Raw genomic sequence first — 18,067 nt, 5'->3', positions numbered from 1 at the left:
CAAACGAAGAACACAACAAAGGTAAGATCTAACAAATTAATTAACAAAAAGTGAGCGCTGAACAAAAACACTGGAGCTAATAAAAAGGGAAACAAAAGACGCTAGCGTGAAAGCTAGGAAATATAAAGAACTAAGACTTGGCACGATGGCACAAAAAGTGAAAACAAAGATGATTAGCATGTGAGCTAAAGATGACAACAAAGTGGCTTGGCTAATGAGCTAGCGAGAAAAACATACCTGACGTTACTTGTTGCATGTGAGCAAATTAGAGTCCCAGAAAGAATAAACAGAAGAGGCTGGCTTATAAAGGGAAGGTAACTAGCAGAGAACAGGTGTGCAGGAACTGGGAGTAACAGCTGAAACTAATAAGTAACCATGGTGATGGACTAAACGGGAAATAAACGGATCAGACGGAGAATGAGAGATGGAAAAATAAACAATAATATTTGAAGATCCGAGTCACGGATGTTGATCTGACGCTTCTTTTCTTTTTCTCCTATGTCTCCCCATCCCTTGTGGAGGGGATCCGGTCCGATGACCATGGATGAAGTACTGGCTGTCCAGAGTCGGGACCCAGGATGGACCGCTCGCCTGTGTATCGGTTGGGGACATCTCTACGATGCTGATCCGACTCCGCTTGGGATGGTTTCCTGTGGACGGGACTCTCGCTGCTGTCTTAGATCTGCTTTGAACTGAACTCTTGCGGCTGTGTTGGAGCCACTATGGATTGAACATTCACAGTATCATGTTAGACCCGCTCGACATCCATTGCTTTCGGTCCCCTAGAGGGGTTGAGGTTGCCCACATATGAGGTCCTCTCCAAGGTTCTTATAGTCATCATTGTCACTGGGGTCCCACTGGGTGTGAGTTCTCCTTGTCCACTGGCTGTGAGTTTTCCTTGCCCTTATGTGGGTTCTTCCGAGGATGTCGTAGTCGTAGTGGTTTGTACAGTCCTTTGAGACATTTGTGATTTAGGGCTATATAAATAAACATTGATTGATTAATTGATTGATTATAATGAAGGCAATATATGACGTGTCTGTATTAGCTATAATAGCCTACTATCAAAATGACTATGTGTCGCAGGCTGAAGCAAATCTTTGTTGACAGAAATGTTGAAATTGAATATTTATTCTACACATTTTTACATCGGTTGATTGGCAAAACTAAATTGGCCCTAGTGTGTGAATGTGAGTGTGAATGTTGTCTGTCTGTCTGTTGACCCAGCGATGAGGTGGCGACTTGTCCAGGGTGTACCCCGCCTTCCACCCAATTGTAGCTGAGATAGGCACCAGCGCCCCCCGCGACCCCAAAGGGAATAAGCGGTAGAAAATGGATGGATGGATGGACATTTTTACATTATGAACCATTAGTAAATCAGAGAGGTGAGATAACTCCTGGGAATTTACTAGCTTAAAATGGCCAAAGGTATGGATGTGTGTGTCCGAGTTAAAGGAAACGGCAGGTTGTCTTCTTTTAATAGATTTATTATAGTCTTGGCAAGCTAGGTAATGTTTGCTGTGGTCTGGAACAACATGGCACACAAATAACTATCCGAAATGCAGCGAATATTACAGATAATGTGTCATGAGACATGCAAAACTAAATTATATACAAAAAGGATAAAAGTAAAGGATAATAAATTAGCTCAAATATACCTACGAACAAGGCTTTATGATGCAATATGTACATAAAGCTGGCCTAAATAGCATGTTAGCATTAATTAGCTTGTAGTGATGCTGTGAGCAAATATGCCAGATTAGCATTCCAACAAGTCAATAACATCAACAAAGCGCACTTTTGAGCATTCACGCACAGAATAAAACGTTTGGTGAGACAAAGAACGAGTGGAAGATTTTACATGTAAACAAACATTTGTTTGTATTTTCCCCCCATCTTTTTCCATTTACAATCCTTTTTTAAAATGCTCAAGGGAGCCACTAGGGTGGCACTAAAGAGCCCCTGGTTGCTGACCTCCGCTCTAAAGTAACAGTACTCTTACTTGAGTAACATTTTAAGCCACGTCATCAGATTGTGTGCACATTCACATTAAGCCAAAATTTGGAGGTTATGAAGTCAGACAGAGGAAATCAAAGCAAATCAAACTTTATTTTTTTAAATGAGACGTATAGTACAGTTATTTCATATCCTAAATAGTACATTAGCTGTTTGCAAGCTAGAGCACCACGTTGTATTTGGATGGTGTTTCCAAACATACTCAGCAACAGTTTTAGTCCCGCCCACCTCACAATGTCTCAGTACTCTCCCTCATCCACCCCCACCCCCATATTCCCTAAGGAAGAACACCCGGGCAACATCTGGCTGAGTTTATGAGAGCGAGAGAGGATTGGTAGACCATGAAAACTGGGAAAAACTCTTGTCTTGGTAACTTCAAGCGTCTATTGTTGTAGTTGCCATTAGTGGCGGTGAAACTTTAATCTTGTGAAAATAGTCATTGTTGCACTCCGTTTGACCACTAACGTTGTGAACGTTAATGTTATTGACAATGTTTCAATCAAAGCACACCTCCGAGTTCCTGCGAAGACGAGGTTTATTCAAATAACAGAAAACATGCTGACCACTGCAAAACACTGAGGGACTGTGGAAGTCAAGGGTGAATACCGTGACCCCCACAAACATTCACAGTCATGGTAGAGGTGAGACGAAGCCCCCCAAAACACATACGAGCTGTAAAAATGGATATTGGGATCAAATGGAACGAAACAAAAAAACAGAGTTTAATGAAAACACATCATACTATATTGTCGTCACCTCAAGGAGTGTGTTGAGTCCAGTAATGGAAATTAACATTGTAGATCCAATTCTAACGGATGTCAGATGTTCCTGTTGTCTGGCAGCAACATATTGACATGTTATGCTTTAGTGAGTAAATTATAGAGCCACGACATTGCCAGGAAGATTTGGTATCAGAAAAAAAGACATTGTAGAAAAAGTATACCGTATTTTTCGAACTATAAGTCGCAGTTTTTTTCATAGTTTGGCCGGGGGTGCAACTTAAACTCAGGAGCGACTTATGTGTGAAATTAATAAGACATTACCGTAAAATATCAAATAATATTATTTAGCTCATTCACGTAAGAGACTAAACGTATAAGATTTCATGGGATTTATCAATTAGGAGTGACAGATTGTTTGGTAAACGTATAGCATGTTTTATATGTTATAGTTATTTGAATGACTCTTACCATAATATGTTAGGTTAACATACCAGGCATGTTCTCAGTTGGTTATTTATGCGTCATATAACGTACACTTATTCAGCTTGTTGTTCACTATTCTTTATTTATTTCAAATTGCCCTTCAAATGTCTATTCTTCGTGTTGGGTTTTATCAAATAAATGTCCCCAAAAAATGCGACTTATACTCCAGTGTGACTTATATATGTTGTTCTCCTTCTTTATAACGCATTTTCGGCAGGTGCGACTTATACTCAGAAAAATACGGTAATTGGCACCAAAACACGTTTTGGCAACAAATAGAAAAATAACATTTTTGGGTTGATATTTTTTTGTATCAAGACATCGATGAGGTGGCGACTTGTCCAGGGTGTATCCGCCTTCCGCCCGATTGTAGCTGAGATAGGCACCGGCGCCCCCCGCGACCCCAAAGGGAATAAGCAGTACAAAATGGATGGATGGATGGACATTGCAATGCCAATCTTTATATTTTATTTTGGTGCCTATGCAACTTTTTCTACAAGGTAATTTTGTGTTTCAATACCTTATCTTCTGGGCAGTGTTTTGGCTCCATATTAGATTGTGTCATTTCAAATAATAAGGCTCAAGTCCAAGTGTTCATAGTGAAGTCTGAAGTATTTTAAATGTCACCTTGCAAGTCACTTCTTTACAAATATGTTGCACTCAGATTTACATAATAAACTTTAAAAACAGTAAGAGTGGCACTTGAATATGAAACGAATGCAAAGAAAAAAAACAAAAAAACAACAGGAACAAGATTCAGTTTTTTTCTAACAGATGCACAACAGGTTGAAAAAACAAGATAAAAGAGAAACATATGACAGTTTTTTTATGCTTATTGTTTTGAGTCCTTTGGATGACACAAGATTCAAATCCAGTCCAATATTTGAAGTGTGCTTCGGCAAACAGGATGTCTCCTTTGGCACGGTGCATTGAGAAGATCTCGGTGGATTTGAGGGCGTGAAGTCCATGCTGCGGTGTTTACAAATTCCGATATTTAGCTCCACATATAAACACGTTACTGCAGTCATAAACAAGTACAGGTGTAGCGGACTTTTATGGAGTATTACACTGGCTCTGGCTGGGCTACTTAGTAGTCAAGAGCTCCGGAACTCAAAAACTGAGAAATGAATCCCGCCCACAGTCCCCCCCACCCTCTCTTCTCAAACGGTGAGAGACATGAAGGCAGTCGACCACATTAAACGAAGCCCAACACTGACGACTGACGCACGCCCACGTTAGGGTCATGGCATTTGTCAGCCAAGAAGAACATTCAGAGCTTATCAGAAGTGCGTGAAGTGGTGGGTCCTGAAATGTGCGTACGTCTGGCAGTAATAGTGAGGAGTGGGGAAGGGGGGGGGGGGGGGTCCGAATGTGTAGTTGAAGCTCCTGGACCTCTTGATACCTGGCTGTCCAAGCAGCTGTTGACAGAAACAGGATGAAAAAGCATTAGTGTCAGGGGTCAAATACCAAGTTAAAAAAACAACAACAAAGAAAATGAAGTGCTAAAATCGACAGAGTCATAAGAAGATTCATCATCCAGCCTGTTGTTTTTAAGGTAATCAGTCATCTCCTGATATCTTAGATAAACTTTGCAAGGTAGTGGACAAATAAGAGCTTATCGGGTTTACCATTCCTCTACCATTTAAATATGTGGCAAGCATCCAGGGCTCCTTAAGAATGTTCTGAACGCATTTGGCAGCAACCCAAACATCAAGTGTTCATTAATAAAAAATAAAAAAAAGAGGGAACGGCGTTTCTATTTGGAATGTGTCTGTTACTCAGGATGCAAATCATCTCGTGTCTTTCCTAAGGCTTGTTCGAAAAAGTCAAAGAAACAATGATGTATGTCTATCATGCTGGGGGCGCCTCATTGCCTCAGCCTAAGTGACTACCAATCACGGGCGACATTATCATCAGTCACCAGGAGAAACGTTCATTAGAATACTAATTCCAAGCAGCAATACAAACAGGTGAGGTAGAGGAGATGTTATGATCCCTACCATCTAGGGGGTTAGTGTGTTGTAAAGATGGATCATCATATAGAATGTCTGCAGCCCTGCACTCTTCCTGTCTCACGCTGATTGGCTGCTGCAGGACCATTTGTTACAGCCAGGAGTAAATAAAGGGGCACTGAAATATAAAGTACCATCATTTGTTACGTGTGTGTGTGTGTGTGTGTGTGTGTGTGTGTGTGTGTGTGTGTGCGTGCACATAAAGCAGGGATGTGCGGTAAGGTTCAGGGCAGGTGAGGCACTTTTTTTTGGTTCCACTTAAAGGCTGTCACGCCAAATTTCTTCCCCCCCACAAAAACCTTCCCCCCGGAAGACATTTGGCGTGACAGCCCCTTTAATGCCTGAAGGACCAGGGGCGGCATAGCTCGGTTGGTAGAGCGGCCGTGTCAGCAACTTGAAGGTTGCAGGTTCGATTCCCGCTTCCGCCATCCTAGTCACTGCCGTTGTGTCCTTGGGCAAGACACTTTACCCACCTGCTCCCAGTGCCACCCACACTGGTTTAAATGTAACTTAGATATTGGGTTTCACTATGTAAAGCGATTTGAGTCACTAGAGAAAAGCGCTATATAAATATAATTCACTTCACTTCACCCCAATGAGGGGGTGATAATACCAAGTTATATGACTCTGAAGGGTTACAGGTGCAAAATTAGCGAAGCAAAAATAGCTTGAAAAGTTAGCATGCTGGAATGCTAATATTTTTTCCTTACCGTTATTTTTTACCAATGACAATAAGCCAATTATAATGCTTTTAAAACAGGCGGCTGTGTGGGCTGCTTTAAGCAAGTTATATGACTCTTAAGGGTTACAGGTGCAAAATTAGCAAAGCAAAAATAGCTTGAAAGGTTAGCATGCTGGAATGCTAATATTTTTTCCTTACCGTTATTTTTCACCAATGAAAATCAGCCAATTATAATGCTTTTAAAACAGGCGGCTGTGTGGGCTGCTTTAAGCAAGTTATATGACTCTTAAGGGTTACAGGTGCAAAATTAGCGAAGCAAAAATAGCTTGAAAGGTTAGCATGCTGGAATGCTAATATTTTTTCCTTACCGTTATTTTTCACCAATGACAATCAGCCAATTATAATGATTTTAAAACAGGCGGCTATGTGGGCTGCTTTAAGGTCCTTCCACCCTCATTGGGGTCCTTCAGGCATTAGAGGGTCTGTCACGGGGGAAGGTTTTTGTAGGGGGGAAGAAATTTGGCGTGACAAGGCCTACTGAAATGAGTTTCTTATTTAAACGGGGACAGCAGGTCCATTCTGTGTCATACTTGATAATTCCACGATATTGCCACATTTTTGCTGAAAGGATTTAGTAGAGAACATCCACGATAAAGTTCGCAACTGGAGAAAAGCCCTGCCTCTACCGGAAGTCGCAGACGATGACGTCACATGTTGATGGCTCCTCAGATCTTCACATTGTTTTTAATGGGAGCCTCCAACAAAAACAGCTATTCGGACCGAGAAAACGACAATTTCCCCATTAATTTGAGCGAGGATGAAAGATTCGTGTTTGAGGATATTGATAGCGACGGACTAGGAAAAAAAAAAAAACGCGATTGCAATCGCGTTGCATTGGGACGGATTCCGATGTTTTTAGAGACATTTACTAGGATAATTCTGGGAAATCCCTTATCTTTCTATTGTGTTGCTAGTGTTTTAGTGAGTTTAACAGTACCTTATTGTCGGAAGTGTACGTCCACGTTGACGCGCAGTGTCTCGGGGAAGTCGATGGCAGCTGTATGGACGGCACAAGCTCAGCTGATATCCGGTAAGAGGCGACTTTTTAATCACCATTTTCTCACCGAAACCTGCTGGTTGACATGTAGTCGGGATCCATGTCCGCTGTGATCCATACTAAAGTTTCACCTCCGTGAATTTTAAACAAGGAATCACCGTGTGTTTGTGTGGCTAAAGGCTAAAGCTTCCCAACTCCATCTTTCTACTTTGACTTCTCCAATATTAATTGAACAAATTGCAAAAGATTCAGCAACACAGATGTCCAAAATACTGTGTAATTATGCCGTTAAAGCAGACGACTTTTAGCTGTGTGTGTGTACGCAGCGCTCATATTCATAACAGCCCGTGACGTCACACGTACACGTCATCATTACGCGACGTTTTCAAGAAAAAAATCCCAGGAAATTTAAAATTTCAATTTAGTAAACTAAAAAGGCCGTATTGGCATGTGTTGCAATGTTAATATTTCATCATTGATATATAAACTACCAGACTGCGTGGTGGGTAGTAGTGGGTTTCAGTAGGCTTTTAAGTTCACATGCTCTAATCCAGAGATGTTAAACTCATTTTAGCTCAGGGTCCACATAGAGCAGTGTTTTTCAACCTTTTCTGAGCCTAGGCACATTTTTTATCAATGAAAAAAATCCAGAGGCACACCACCAGCAGACAACATAAAAACAATGAAACTCAGCAGCCGACAATGACGATAAAAAGTTGTTCTCGCAATTGTCGGATATGAATTCAAACCATAACCAGGCAAGCAAGCATCACTATAGCTCTTGTCTCAAAGTAGGTGTACTGTCGCGACCTGTCACATCATGCCGTGACTTATTTGGAATGTTTTGGGTGTTTTCCTGTGTGCAGTGTTTTAGTTCTTGTCTTGCACTCCTATTTTGTTGTTGATTGTCATGTCTTATACGTATGTACATTGTGGACGCCATCTGCTGTTTCACACGCTGTAAGTCTTTGCTGTCATCCAGCATTCTGTTTTTGTTTACTTTGCAGCCAGTTCAGTTTTAGTTTTGTCTAGCATAGGCATCCATGAGCTTCAATGCCTTTTCTTAGTGGCACTCGCCTTTTGTTTATTTTTGGTTCAAAAATTAAATACCTTTTTACCTGCACACTGCCTCCTCCAATCTCGACAAACCATGTTCCCGACATCCACAAAGCACTTAGCTACCTGCTGCCACCTACTGATATGGAAGAGTAATACATTGTTACTCTGCCTAGCTCTTGACAGCACAGACACTCAACAACGGCACATTTGCGGATTATATTTTACAGGTTTGCAAAAAATAATTTTAACCCAATTAGGTGAAATTAAATAATCTCCCACGGCACACCAGACTGTATCTCACAGTACGCTAATGCGCCGCGGCACAGTGGTTGAAATCACTTCTATTCCCAGGTGGGCCGGACTGTAAAATCATGCCATGATAACTTAAAAATAAAGACAAATTCAGATTGTTTTATTTGTTTAAAAATAGAACAAGCACAATCTGAAAACATACACATCACAATGTTTTGTTTTTTTACACTCATATATTGCTGTTAATATTAGTCTATCTTCATCTGTTGTGATTTATAATTTCTGAATAAATGATGTGATAATATTTATCAGTCAAAGAGGTGGGAGTCTGGCAGAATTTTAAAATGATCTCATTGGTGTAAAATTTTAATCTATCAGAAAATGTAATAAATAGTAATATCAAAATCAATTACAGGATGTTATTAATGTAATTTACTCATTTTCCTCAACTGATGTACTAACATCATCATATGGTTTATTCTGCACATACGTAGCATCATCTGCAACAAAACATGTGAATTTGAACTTATTTCATGAATCACACATGAAGTTAGAAGGGGATTATCTAATGAAGTTAGAAGGGGATTATTTCAGCATATTTACATTATGTGGTCCAGATAATGTGTTCCCAGTCCTCTATCTTAACCGAGCACATAGCTCCGCCCCCTCGTAAATCATGGCACACCTGTGTTAGGGCTGTGGTTCTCAACCTTTTTTCAGTGATGTACCCCCTGTGAACATTTTTTTAATTCAAGTACCCCCTAATCAAACCAAAGCATTTTTGGTTGAAAAAAAGAGACAAAGAAGTAAAATACAGCACTATGTCATCAGTTTCTGCATTATTAAATTGCATAACAGTGCAAAATATTGCTCATTTGAAGTGGTCTTTCTTGAACTATTTGGAAAACAAGATATAAAAATAATTAAAAACTTGTTGAAAGTGATACAATTATAAATAAAGATTTCTACACATAGAACTAATCATCAACTTAAAGTGCCCTCTTTGGGGATTGTAATAGAGATCCATTTGGATTCATGAACTTAATTCTAAACATTTCTTCACAAAAAAAGAAATCTTTAACATCAATATTTATGGAACATGTCCACAAAAAAATGTTGTTGTCAACAGTGAATATTGCATTGTTGCATTTCTTTTCACAGTTTATTACATTCATATTTTGTTGAAGTATTACTCAATAAATATATTTATAAAAGATTTTTGAATTGTTGCTATTTGTAGAATATTTAAAAAAAATCTCACGTACCCCTTGGCATACCTTCAAGTACCCCCAGGGGTACGCATACCCCCATTTGAGAACCAGTGTTTCAAAGCACCTCTTCATGAGGGCGTTTTAGTGTTATAACTTCACTTTTATCATTAGTTTTCAAGACAACTGCGTTCGTTCTCCATTTTCTGTCTACACACTGTGTCTGCTTGTAAGTTCTCCGTGATTGTGTGCCGCTGAACATGCTCGTCGGGGCGGGTGTTTCACTGGTACTTTTCAGAGGTGGTATAGTACCAAAAATTATTCATTTGTATCGCGATTCTATACCAATACCAGTATACCGTACAACCCTAATGCACACACTCGCACACAAATACACACACACGACCAGCTCTGCCTACCTGACTGCACATCGCTGATGTAAACGAGCTTGCATGTATAAGTGACATCATGCATATACTGTAAGCGTCTCCAAAGGTAAGTCACACTTAGGTTTCTTTGCCGTCATCTGCACTTATACAACCTTCATGATTGAGATAGACTGCTTGCCGGCATAGCCAGTATGATCCACCGGTCAGTGTGCTTAAAGACCACTTCTCTTTCTTTTCTGTAAATATCTCTACCAGATGCATTCACTACACAAAGCCAAAGTGGATTTCAAGTAATATGGGATTTTATCGACTAACTCACGCACCTTGACACCAGACAGGCTTGGTTAAAATGTGTAAGGTAGTACTATAATTCATCTTGAAATTAGGAAGGGTTTTTGTTTTCGTTTATATCATACGTTTACACTTGCAAAATGAAAACATTGTAAAATAGGAAGATACAGAGTTTATTTTGTTTTACGAAATATCAGTGTGTTTGTTAGGAAATATACGAGCTAATGCGACCAATTGAGATCAGTGAAATTTTGCCTAAAAAATGTAATCGACACGGTGAAAGAGATATTATTTTAAAGTAGTCATATTGTGTTGTTTTTTTAATCCATTCAAAACATTTTTATTGTGAGCTGCATAACATGAAATAGTGGTGATTTGGTAAAAAATAATAAAAATAAATAAATAAATAAAAAAAAGTATAGTTTTTGTTTTATAGCCCATCTTCAAGCCGCTTTCTAACTGTTTTTTGTTTTTTTAAATGTGCCATTTACGTGCCGGAGCCTTCCCCCAGGCCAAGCCCCAAAGCCGAGGCTCCAAACCGTCAGCCATGTTGTAGTTTTTAACCCATTCATCCATCCATTTTCTACAGCTTGTCTCTTTTAGGGCCGCGGGGGGTTCTAGAGCCTATCTCAGCTGCATCCGGGCAGAAGGCGGAGCACACCCTGGACAAGTCGCTACCTAATTGCAGAGCCAACATAGATAGACAGACAACATTCACACTCACATTCACACACTACGGCCAATTTAGTGTTGCCAATCAACCTATCCCCAGGTGCATGTCATTGGAGGCGGGAGTTTTGATTGATTGATTGATTGACTGTTTTATTAGTATATTGCACACTTCAGTACATATTCCGTACAATTGACCACTAAATGGTAACACCCGAATTGTGAAGACTCTTCTTCGGCATTGTAATGCCGGTGTGGTTTTCCCGTGGATGCGTCGAAGCAGAACACAGCATAGGTAAGATAAAGGGTATTTAATAACAAAAGTCTATGAACAAAAATACTGGTGTAAAGAGAAAAAAGTAAACAAAAGACGCTAGCGTGAAAGCTAGGATAAAACAAGGAAAACTAGAACTTGGTACGAGGACACAAAAGAGTAAACAAAACATTTAGCATGAAAGCTAGACAATAAAGTGGCTTGGCGTGAGAGCTAGCGAGAAAATACATACGAATGATGAGAGTCGTCACTGATGCGCGTGGGCAAATTAGGATCCGAGAATGAGTAAACAGAAAAGGTGAGCTTAAATAGGAGGGTGAAAATTAGTAGCAGGTGTGCGGGGCGAGACTAACAGGTGGACTGATGTGTAACCATAGTGATGGACAAAAACAGGAAATAAACGGGTCAGACTGAGAATGAAAAAACAAACACGTGAAGATCTGAGCCACAGATCGCAACAGTATTCCCCCCCAACAAAAGACAGATACCAGATGTCTTAAAAAACAAACAAAAACTTGAACCCCCTCCCCAAAACCAGAAAGTTCACAAACGAAGGGAGGGCGGAGGGAGGCCACGGTGGAGGGTCGCCAGATCGCATGTCCCCGAATCCACCGAGGACACATCATGTGGCGGCGGCGGGTGGAACGCTGCTGCCGAAAAAGTTTTGGCGGGCGACCTCGAAAAGGCCACATTAGTGGCCGCATCGCAGGATGAGGTGCCCGGCGAGGCGGACGACCCGGGCACGGCCACATCCGTGGCCGACATGGAGGAGGGAGTGTCTGGCGAGGAGGATGACCTCGCAGAGGCCACGCCCGTGATCGACGTGGTGGACGACGCCTCAGCACCGAAATCCCAGCAGGCTTGGAAGCAGCAGACGAGGGTGCGGGTGCTGCAGCCGAAGGAGTCGTCGGAGGCGGCCTGGGAGCCGCAGGAGTCGTCGGAGGCGGCCTGGGAGCCGCAGGAGTCGTCGGAGGCGGCCTGGGAGCCGCAGGAGTCGTCGGAGGCGGCCTGGGAGCCGCAGGAGTCGTCGGAGGCGGCCTGGGAGCCGCAGGAGTCGTCGGAGGCGGCCTGGGAGCCGCAGGAGTCGTGACTGGTGTGAGCTCCAGCCTCATCGTCGGCGCCGGTGTGGGCTCCAGCTTCTTCGTCGGCAGTGCTTGGCGGCGTGGAGCTGGTACCGGCGCTTGTCGAGGAGCTGGCACTGGAGTGGGCTCCAGCCCTGTCGACACAGGTGAAGGTTCCAGCCCCGTCGTCGACGCCGGTGTGGGCTCCAGCCCCGTCGTCGGCGCCGGTGTGGGCTCCAGCCCCGTCGGCGGCGCCGGTGTGGGCTCCAGCTTCCTCGTCGGCAGTGCATGGCGGCGTGGAGCTGGTACCGGCGCTTGTCGAGGAGCTGGCACTGGAGTGGGCTCCAGCTTTGGAGCTGTTGCTGGAGTCGGCTCCAGCTTTGGAGCTGTTGCTGGAGTCGGCTCCAGCTTTGGAGCTGTTGCTGGAGTGAGATCCAGGTTAAAGTCTGTAATTGGTATGAGAACCAGTTCTGGGTCGGAGGCTGGTGTGAGAACCAGGCTAACATCGGAGGCTGGTGTGAGAACCAGGCTAACATCAGTTTCTGGTGCGAGAACCAGACTAGAGTTCAAAACTGGTGTGAGAACCAGGCCCGAAAAAGCTGCTGGTGTGTGAACCAGGCGAGAGTCGAATTCTGGCGTGAAAACCAGGTTAGTGTCATGTGCTGGTGTGAGAACCAGACTGGGAGCAGGTGTCGGCTTCAGCCGAGGAGCAGGTGTCGGCTTCAGCCGAGGAGCAGGTGTCGGCTTCAGCCGAGGAGCAGGTGTCGGCTTCAGCCGAGGAGCAGGTGTCGGCTTCAGCCGAGGAGCAGGTGTCGGCTTCAGCCGAGGAGCAGGTGTCGGCTTCAGCCGAGGAGCAGGTGTCGGCTTCAGCCGAGGAGCAGGTGTCGGCTTCAGCCGAGGAGCAGGAGTCGGCTTCAGCCGAGGAGCAGGAGTCGGCTTCAGCCGAGGAGCAGGAGTCGGCTTCAGCCGAGGAGCAGGCACAGGGGTCTGCCGAGGAGAACTAGGGGACTGGCTGTGAGCAGGACTAGGACTATGATGAGTGATAAGACAAACACTAGGACTCGGGCAAGGACTTGAGAGAGGACCAGGACTTACAATCACACTAGTGCTTTGAGAAGGGCTTGGGCAACGACCAGGACTTACAGTCATACCAGGGCTTGGGCAAGAACTAGGACAAACGGTCAAACTAGGGCTTGGGCAAGGACTGGGACTAACAATCAAACTGGTGCTCGGGCAAGGACTAGGACAAAGACTAGGACTTACAGTAACACTGGGGCTCGGACAAGAACTTGGGTAAGGACTAGGGTTCGGACTAAGACCACGAGGGGAATCAGTACTAATATTACAAAGGCAAGAAACAAGACTCGGGACCGGACTCGAAACAGGACTCGGACTACGGATCAGTCTACGAGTGGAACTAGGACTACGACGACTACGAGAAAGACTAGGACTACAACTAGAATCAGAACGGAAACTCGGACCAGGACTTGGACTACGACTCAGTCTACAAGTCGGTCTACGAGTAGGACTAGAGCATGGGCTACGAAGAAGGCTGGGACTCGAACTCTGAGAGAGACTGTGACTAAAACTAGAACTAGGGCACGGACGGAACACAGGTGGAGGAGGTCTAAGAGGGCGTGACTTGACCGGGGAGAACACCGGTGGAGGAGGTCTAGGAGGCCGTAGTGGCTTAACAGGTTTAACAGGGGTGAACACCGGTGGTGGAGGTCTAGGAGGCTTAGTAGTAATACTGGCCCTCCCCTCGAGACCCGGATTCCAGACGGGGTCCCGTTGGATAGAGGCTGACCGTAAGGGCGGGCGGTGGGAGGTTTGGAGGAGGGCAGACTCCACCCCATTAGTCTGTATGAGGAGAGGATTGTTCTGAGCAGCAAGAAATTTCTCCTCCAGCTCCAGTTCAATCAAAACTCTCCTGTACCACTCGTCCATCCAGGCAGGACTATATTTTTCTAGGTCAGTTTCAAAATCAGGTGACGTAGGGGTAGGACGTGAAATAGGCTGAGATGTGGGCGGGGCCAAAGTAATGGGAGGCTGATCTTGACAATTAACAATATACTGAGGGTGACTAGAATCAATATAAATGTCCTGATACTGTGTGAAAGTATTATTACTGTCCAAGTTTTTGGAAAATGGCTGAGATATATCGTCCACAATAAAAAAATCTTCTGAAAAAATGTCATCAACAGAGGCCGGTGTTGCGTCACCTGGGGGCGTTCCCCAAATGACGTCATCGCTTGTGTCAGAAAAAGTGTCATGGCAGCTTAAGGAATGATTTGAAAAAAAACAAGCAGGATTACCGGTAATGACGGGTGAATCCTGGACGGGGTGAAACTTGCTGTGTCCATGGGGAGGAATAAGTGGTGCTGGAACATTACTGCCGCGCGGGGGACCTCTCCACTGGACCCCCCGCTTCTTCGGGGCAGCGCGAACGGCTTCGGAGGAGACTTCAGGCCCACAGTCGAGTCTTTCCTGCTCCCAAGCCACGAGCTCCAACCACAACCCTAAGTCGAAGGGTTCCTCCCGTGGTTTCGACGCGGAAAAACAACTTGATGCTCGGATCCTACTGTGAAGACTCTTCTTCGGCATTGTAATGCCGGTGTGGTTTTCCCGTGGATGCGTCGAAGCAGAACACAGCATAGGTAAGATAAAGGGTATTTAATAACAAAAGTCTATGAACAAAAATACTGGTGTAAAGAGAAAAAAGTAAACAAAAGACGCTAGCGTGAAAGCTAGGATAAAACAAGGAAAACTAGAACTTGGTACGAGGACACAAAAGAGTAAACAAAACATTTAGCATGAAAGCTAGACAATAAAGTGGCTTGGCGTGAGAGCTAGCGAGAAAATACATACGAATGATGAGAGTCGTCACTGATGCGCGTGGGCAAATTAGGATCCGAGAATGAGTAAACAGAAAAGGTGAGCTTAAATAGGAGGGTGAAAATTAGTAGCAGGTGTGCGGGGCGAGACTAACAGGTGGACTGATGTGTAACCATAGTGATGGACAAAAACAGGAAATAAACGGGTCAGACTGAGAATGAAAAAACAAACACGTGAAGATCTGAGCCACAGATCGCAACACGAATAAGTTTTTCAACTTGTTTAAGTCGGGGTCCACGTTAATCAATTCCTGGTACAAACATATACTATCAGCATAATACAGTCATCACACAGTCATCACATCATAGTATATACATTGAATTATTTACATTATCTACAATCCGTGGGGTGGGATGAGGAGCTTTGGTTGATATCAGTACTTCAGTCATCAACAATTGCATCAACGGAGAAATGGACATTGAAACAGTGTAGGACTTACTTAGTAGGATATGTACAGCCAGCAGAGAACATAGTGAGTTCAGATAGCATAAGAGCAAGTAAATACATTAGAAGTACATCTGATTATTTACATTAGGTTATTTATAATCCGGGGAGATGGGATGTGAATGGAGGAGGGTGTTAGTAAAGGGTTGAAGTTGCCAGGTGTTGTTTTAGAGCGGTTTTGAAGGAGGATGGAGATGCACTTACTTTTACACCTGTTGGGAGTGCATTCCACATTGATGTGGCATAGAAAGAGAATGATTTCAGACCTTTGTTAGATCGGAATCTGGGTTTAACGTGGTTTGTGGAGCTCCCCCTGGTGTTGTGGTTATGGCGGTGTGACAGACTTCCTGCCATCACCGTCTGGGTTGCGGGGACACTTGACACACGACACATCATAGCAGGTTTGATTCGGCTTTATTGCTTCATTAGGTCTGTCTTCGGGCCAGTCGGGCGTGCCCAGTTCTACTGCGCCGACCCTGCCTTTGGTCACGCCACTTTTCAGTGCGCGCGTTGTGCCTGCTTGTCGCCGTTGCACGCCTTTCGGCGTCCGGTGCTTGCGTCCGCTGTGGTGGTGCGTCATCTCGCTCTTCGTATGGATTGTCGCGCTCTTGGTCTGCTGGCCGTGGTTTCCTCCGCCGTGCTGCCTCCCGCTCTTGCCCCTCTTCGCCTCTCTTATAGTCTAGCAGCAGATGGAGAGATTGTGAGCAGGTGTGTGGTGTACTTACCTGACTTAAATTGCCACTCTCGTGCCGCTCCGCGTGCATCATGCCTCTCCTCGCCGCTGCATGCCCCGCCTCCTGGCCTCCATCCTGGCCAGGGCTGTCTCCCTCAGCCCGCTGTCGGCCCGTCGGCTGCGTCTCTCCACAGCGGTCATTTACGTTAGGGAAGTAGTTTGACATGTACTCGGTATTAGGTAGGTGTAGCGGATTTTATAGACTAGGAGGAAGCCGGAGTACCCGAAGGGAACCCACGCAGTCACGGGGAGAACATGCAAACTCCATACAGAAAGATTCCGTGCCCAGGATTGAACTCAGGACTACTCAGGACCTTTGTATTGTGAGGCACATCCACATGTTCTTAAATACAAATTACAACATTTTTACATTCTCTGGTCAAATAAATAACCGAGCAAAAAACTGACATGAGGCTGTGGCGAGTATCTTCTCTCGGCTTAGTGCACGAGCTGAGTGACCCTCTGAGTGCTTAGGCATTCCTGTTTCTTTCAGCATGTCACCAATATGTTTGGAGAAACATTTATTATAGCCTGTGTAATGCCTTTAATGTAAGTGTGACATCAATATTTTTGCTAATCGGACAATAAAACATACAGAGAGGCAGTGTATTACCGAGCCACCATGAAGGGTGGGGGAGTGCTTATTATTTATTGCTGTCATCTTTTTTCTGAGGAAAGGCCAGCGCCACTGATTTATCTGTGACTTTATTGATATACACAAACAGCAATGCCAGCGTAAATGTGGCAGCAAGAGTCAGCAACAAGTCCAACTGCCAAGATTGAGGGTTATATAGCTAAGCTCAAAATCTCTCCAAACTAGACTTGAGAAAAAATGTAAGGCAATCAGACTCTTATAAAAAAAAAATACAGCAACAAGTTGTCCAAGAGAAGGAAAAGTGCATGGACAGGGTATACAAATAAAGGTAGGTGAAGTGGGGAAAAAAATCCTCTAAAGTCAGATAGAGAAACTCTACCTAAAAGTGGTACAAACACACTTGTATGTGTGTGGTATTTAAATGTCTTGCTTTGTTTAATATAAGTCAATGACATCGTTTTCAGATGGCCATCATCTTCTTGGGAGTCCAATCAACCATTCCTATCTTCCATTCACAGAGTAACCTTTATCCACCTCCCCATTCCTACATTCAGAGGATGTTGAAGGAGAACACTTTCTCATAATAATTGGGTTTACTCTCGAGATGGGAAAATGTTGCAAATGTTAGCTCAGAGACTGAAGTCAGGAGATTCTTTTTTTTTTTTTTCTCGTTCATTCTGCCTGATACCTTTGCGTTAATTGATTAAATAATCATTTGCAACCATTGATGATCATTTATCTACAGATGTCTGGTATTTTCTTTTTTTGAAACCATCCATAATAATTCACTTTATGGCAGTATATGACTGACCTTGTCATTTATTACAACAATTGAATATTTATATGACTATAAACGGAAGGACCATATTTATAATTGAATGGAAAGTGTTTTGCTGATTCCCAATGGAACATTCCTAAAATGTGTTTGTTTTTACACTGTATTTTAGCAATGTATCAAAAAAAAAAAAAAAACATTTTTCTTTGTTGTTACCTAATGATTAGACAAACATTGCTTAAAGTATATGATGTCACTGAAGCAAAATCAAAATAATTCATCACGGGCATTTCAAAACCCACATTGGTAGTGTGTCTATCGTGTGTTCTCCCAGGAAATAAAGGTGCATACTTTGGAAACAATGGCCTCAAGACATTACTAATGCTAAAATTCTTTAATTTTCTCATTTTCTTACTGTTTCTTTTTTTCAGCCTGACTTTTACAGCTTCT

General features: G+C 43.5%; 1 protein-coding gene across 2 annotated transcripts in view; it reads right to left on the bottom strand.

The window, feature by feature from the left end:
• Positions 1-2,533: 2,533 nt before the first annotated feature.
• The window catches only part of LOC133555033 (ELKS/Rab6-interacting/CAST family member 1), a 488,824-nt gene continuing 473,290 nt past the window's right edge, over positions 2,534-18,067 (bottom strand). For both annotated transcript variants that reach the window (XM_061904451.1, XM_061904452.1), the window contains one exon: positions 2,534-4,639. The gene's annotated coding sequence lies outside the window, so the exon portion shown is untranslated. The remainder of the gene's footprint in view (positions 4,640-18,067) is intronic.

The sequence above is a fragment of the Nerophis ophidion genome, linkage group LG06 (assembly GCF_033978795.1).
Source record: "Nerophis ophidion isolate RoL-2023_Sa linkage group LG06, RoL_Noph_v1.0, whole genome shotgun sequence".
Classification (NCBI taxonomy): domain Eukaryota; kingdom Metazoa; phylum Chordata; class Actinopteri; order Syngnathiformes; family Syngnathidae; genus Nerophis; species Nerophis ophidion.
This window is presented reverse-complemented; position numbering and strand designations above follow the sequence as displayed.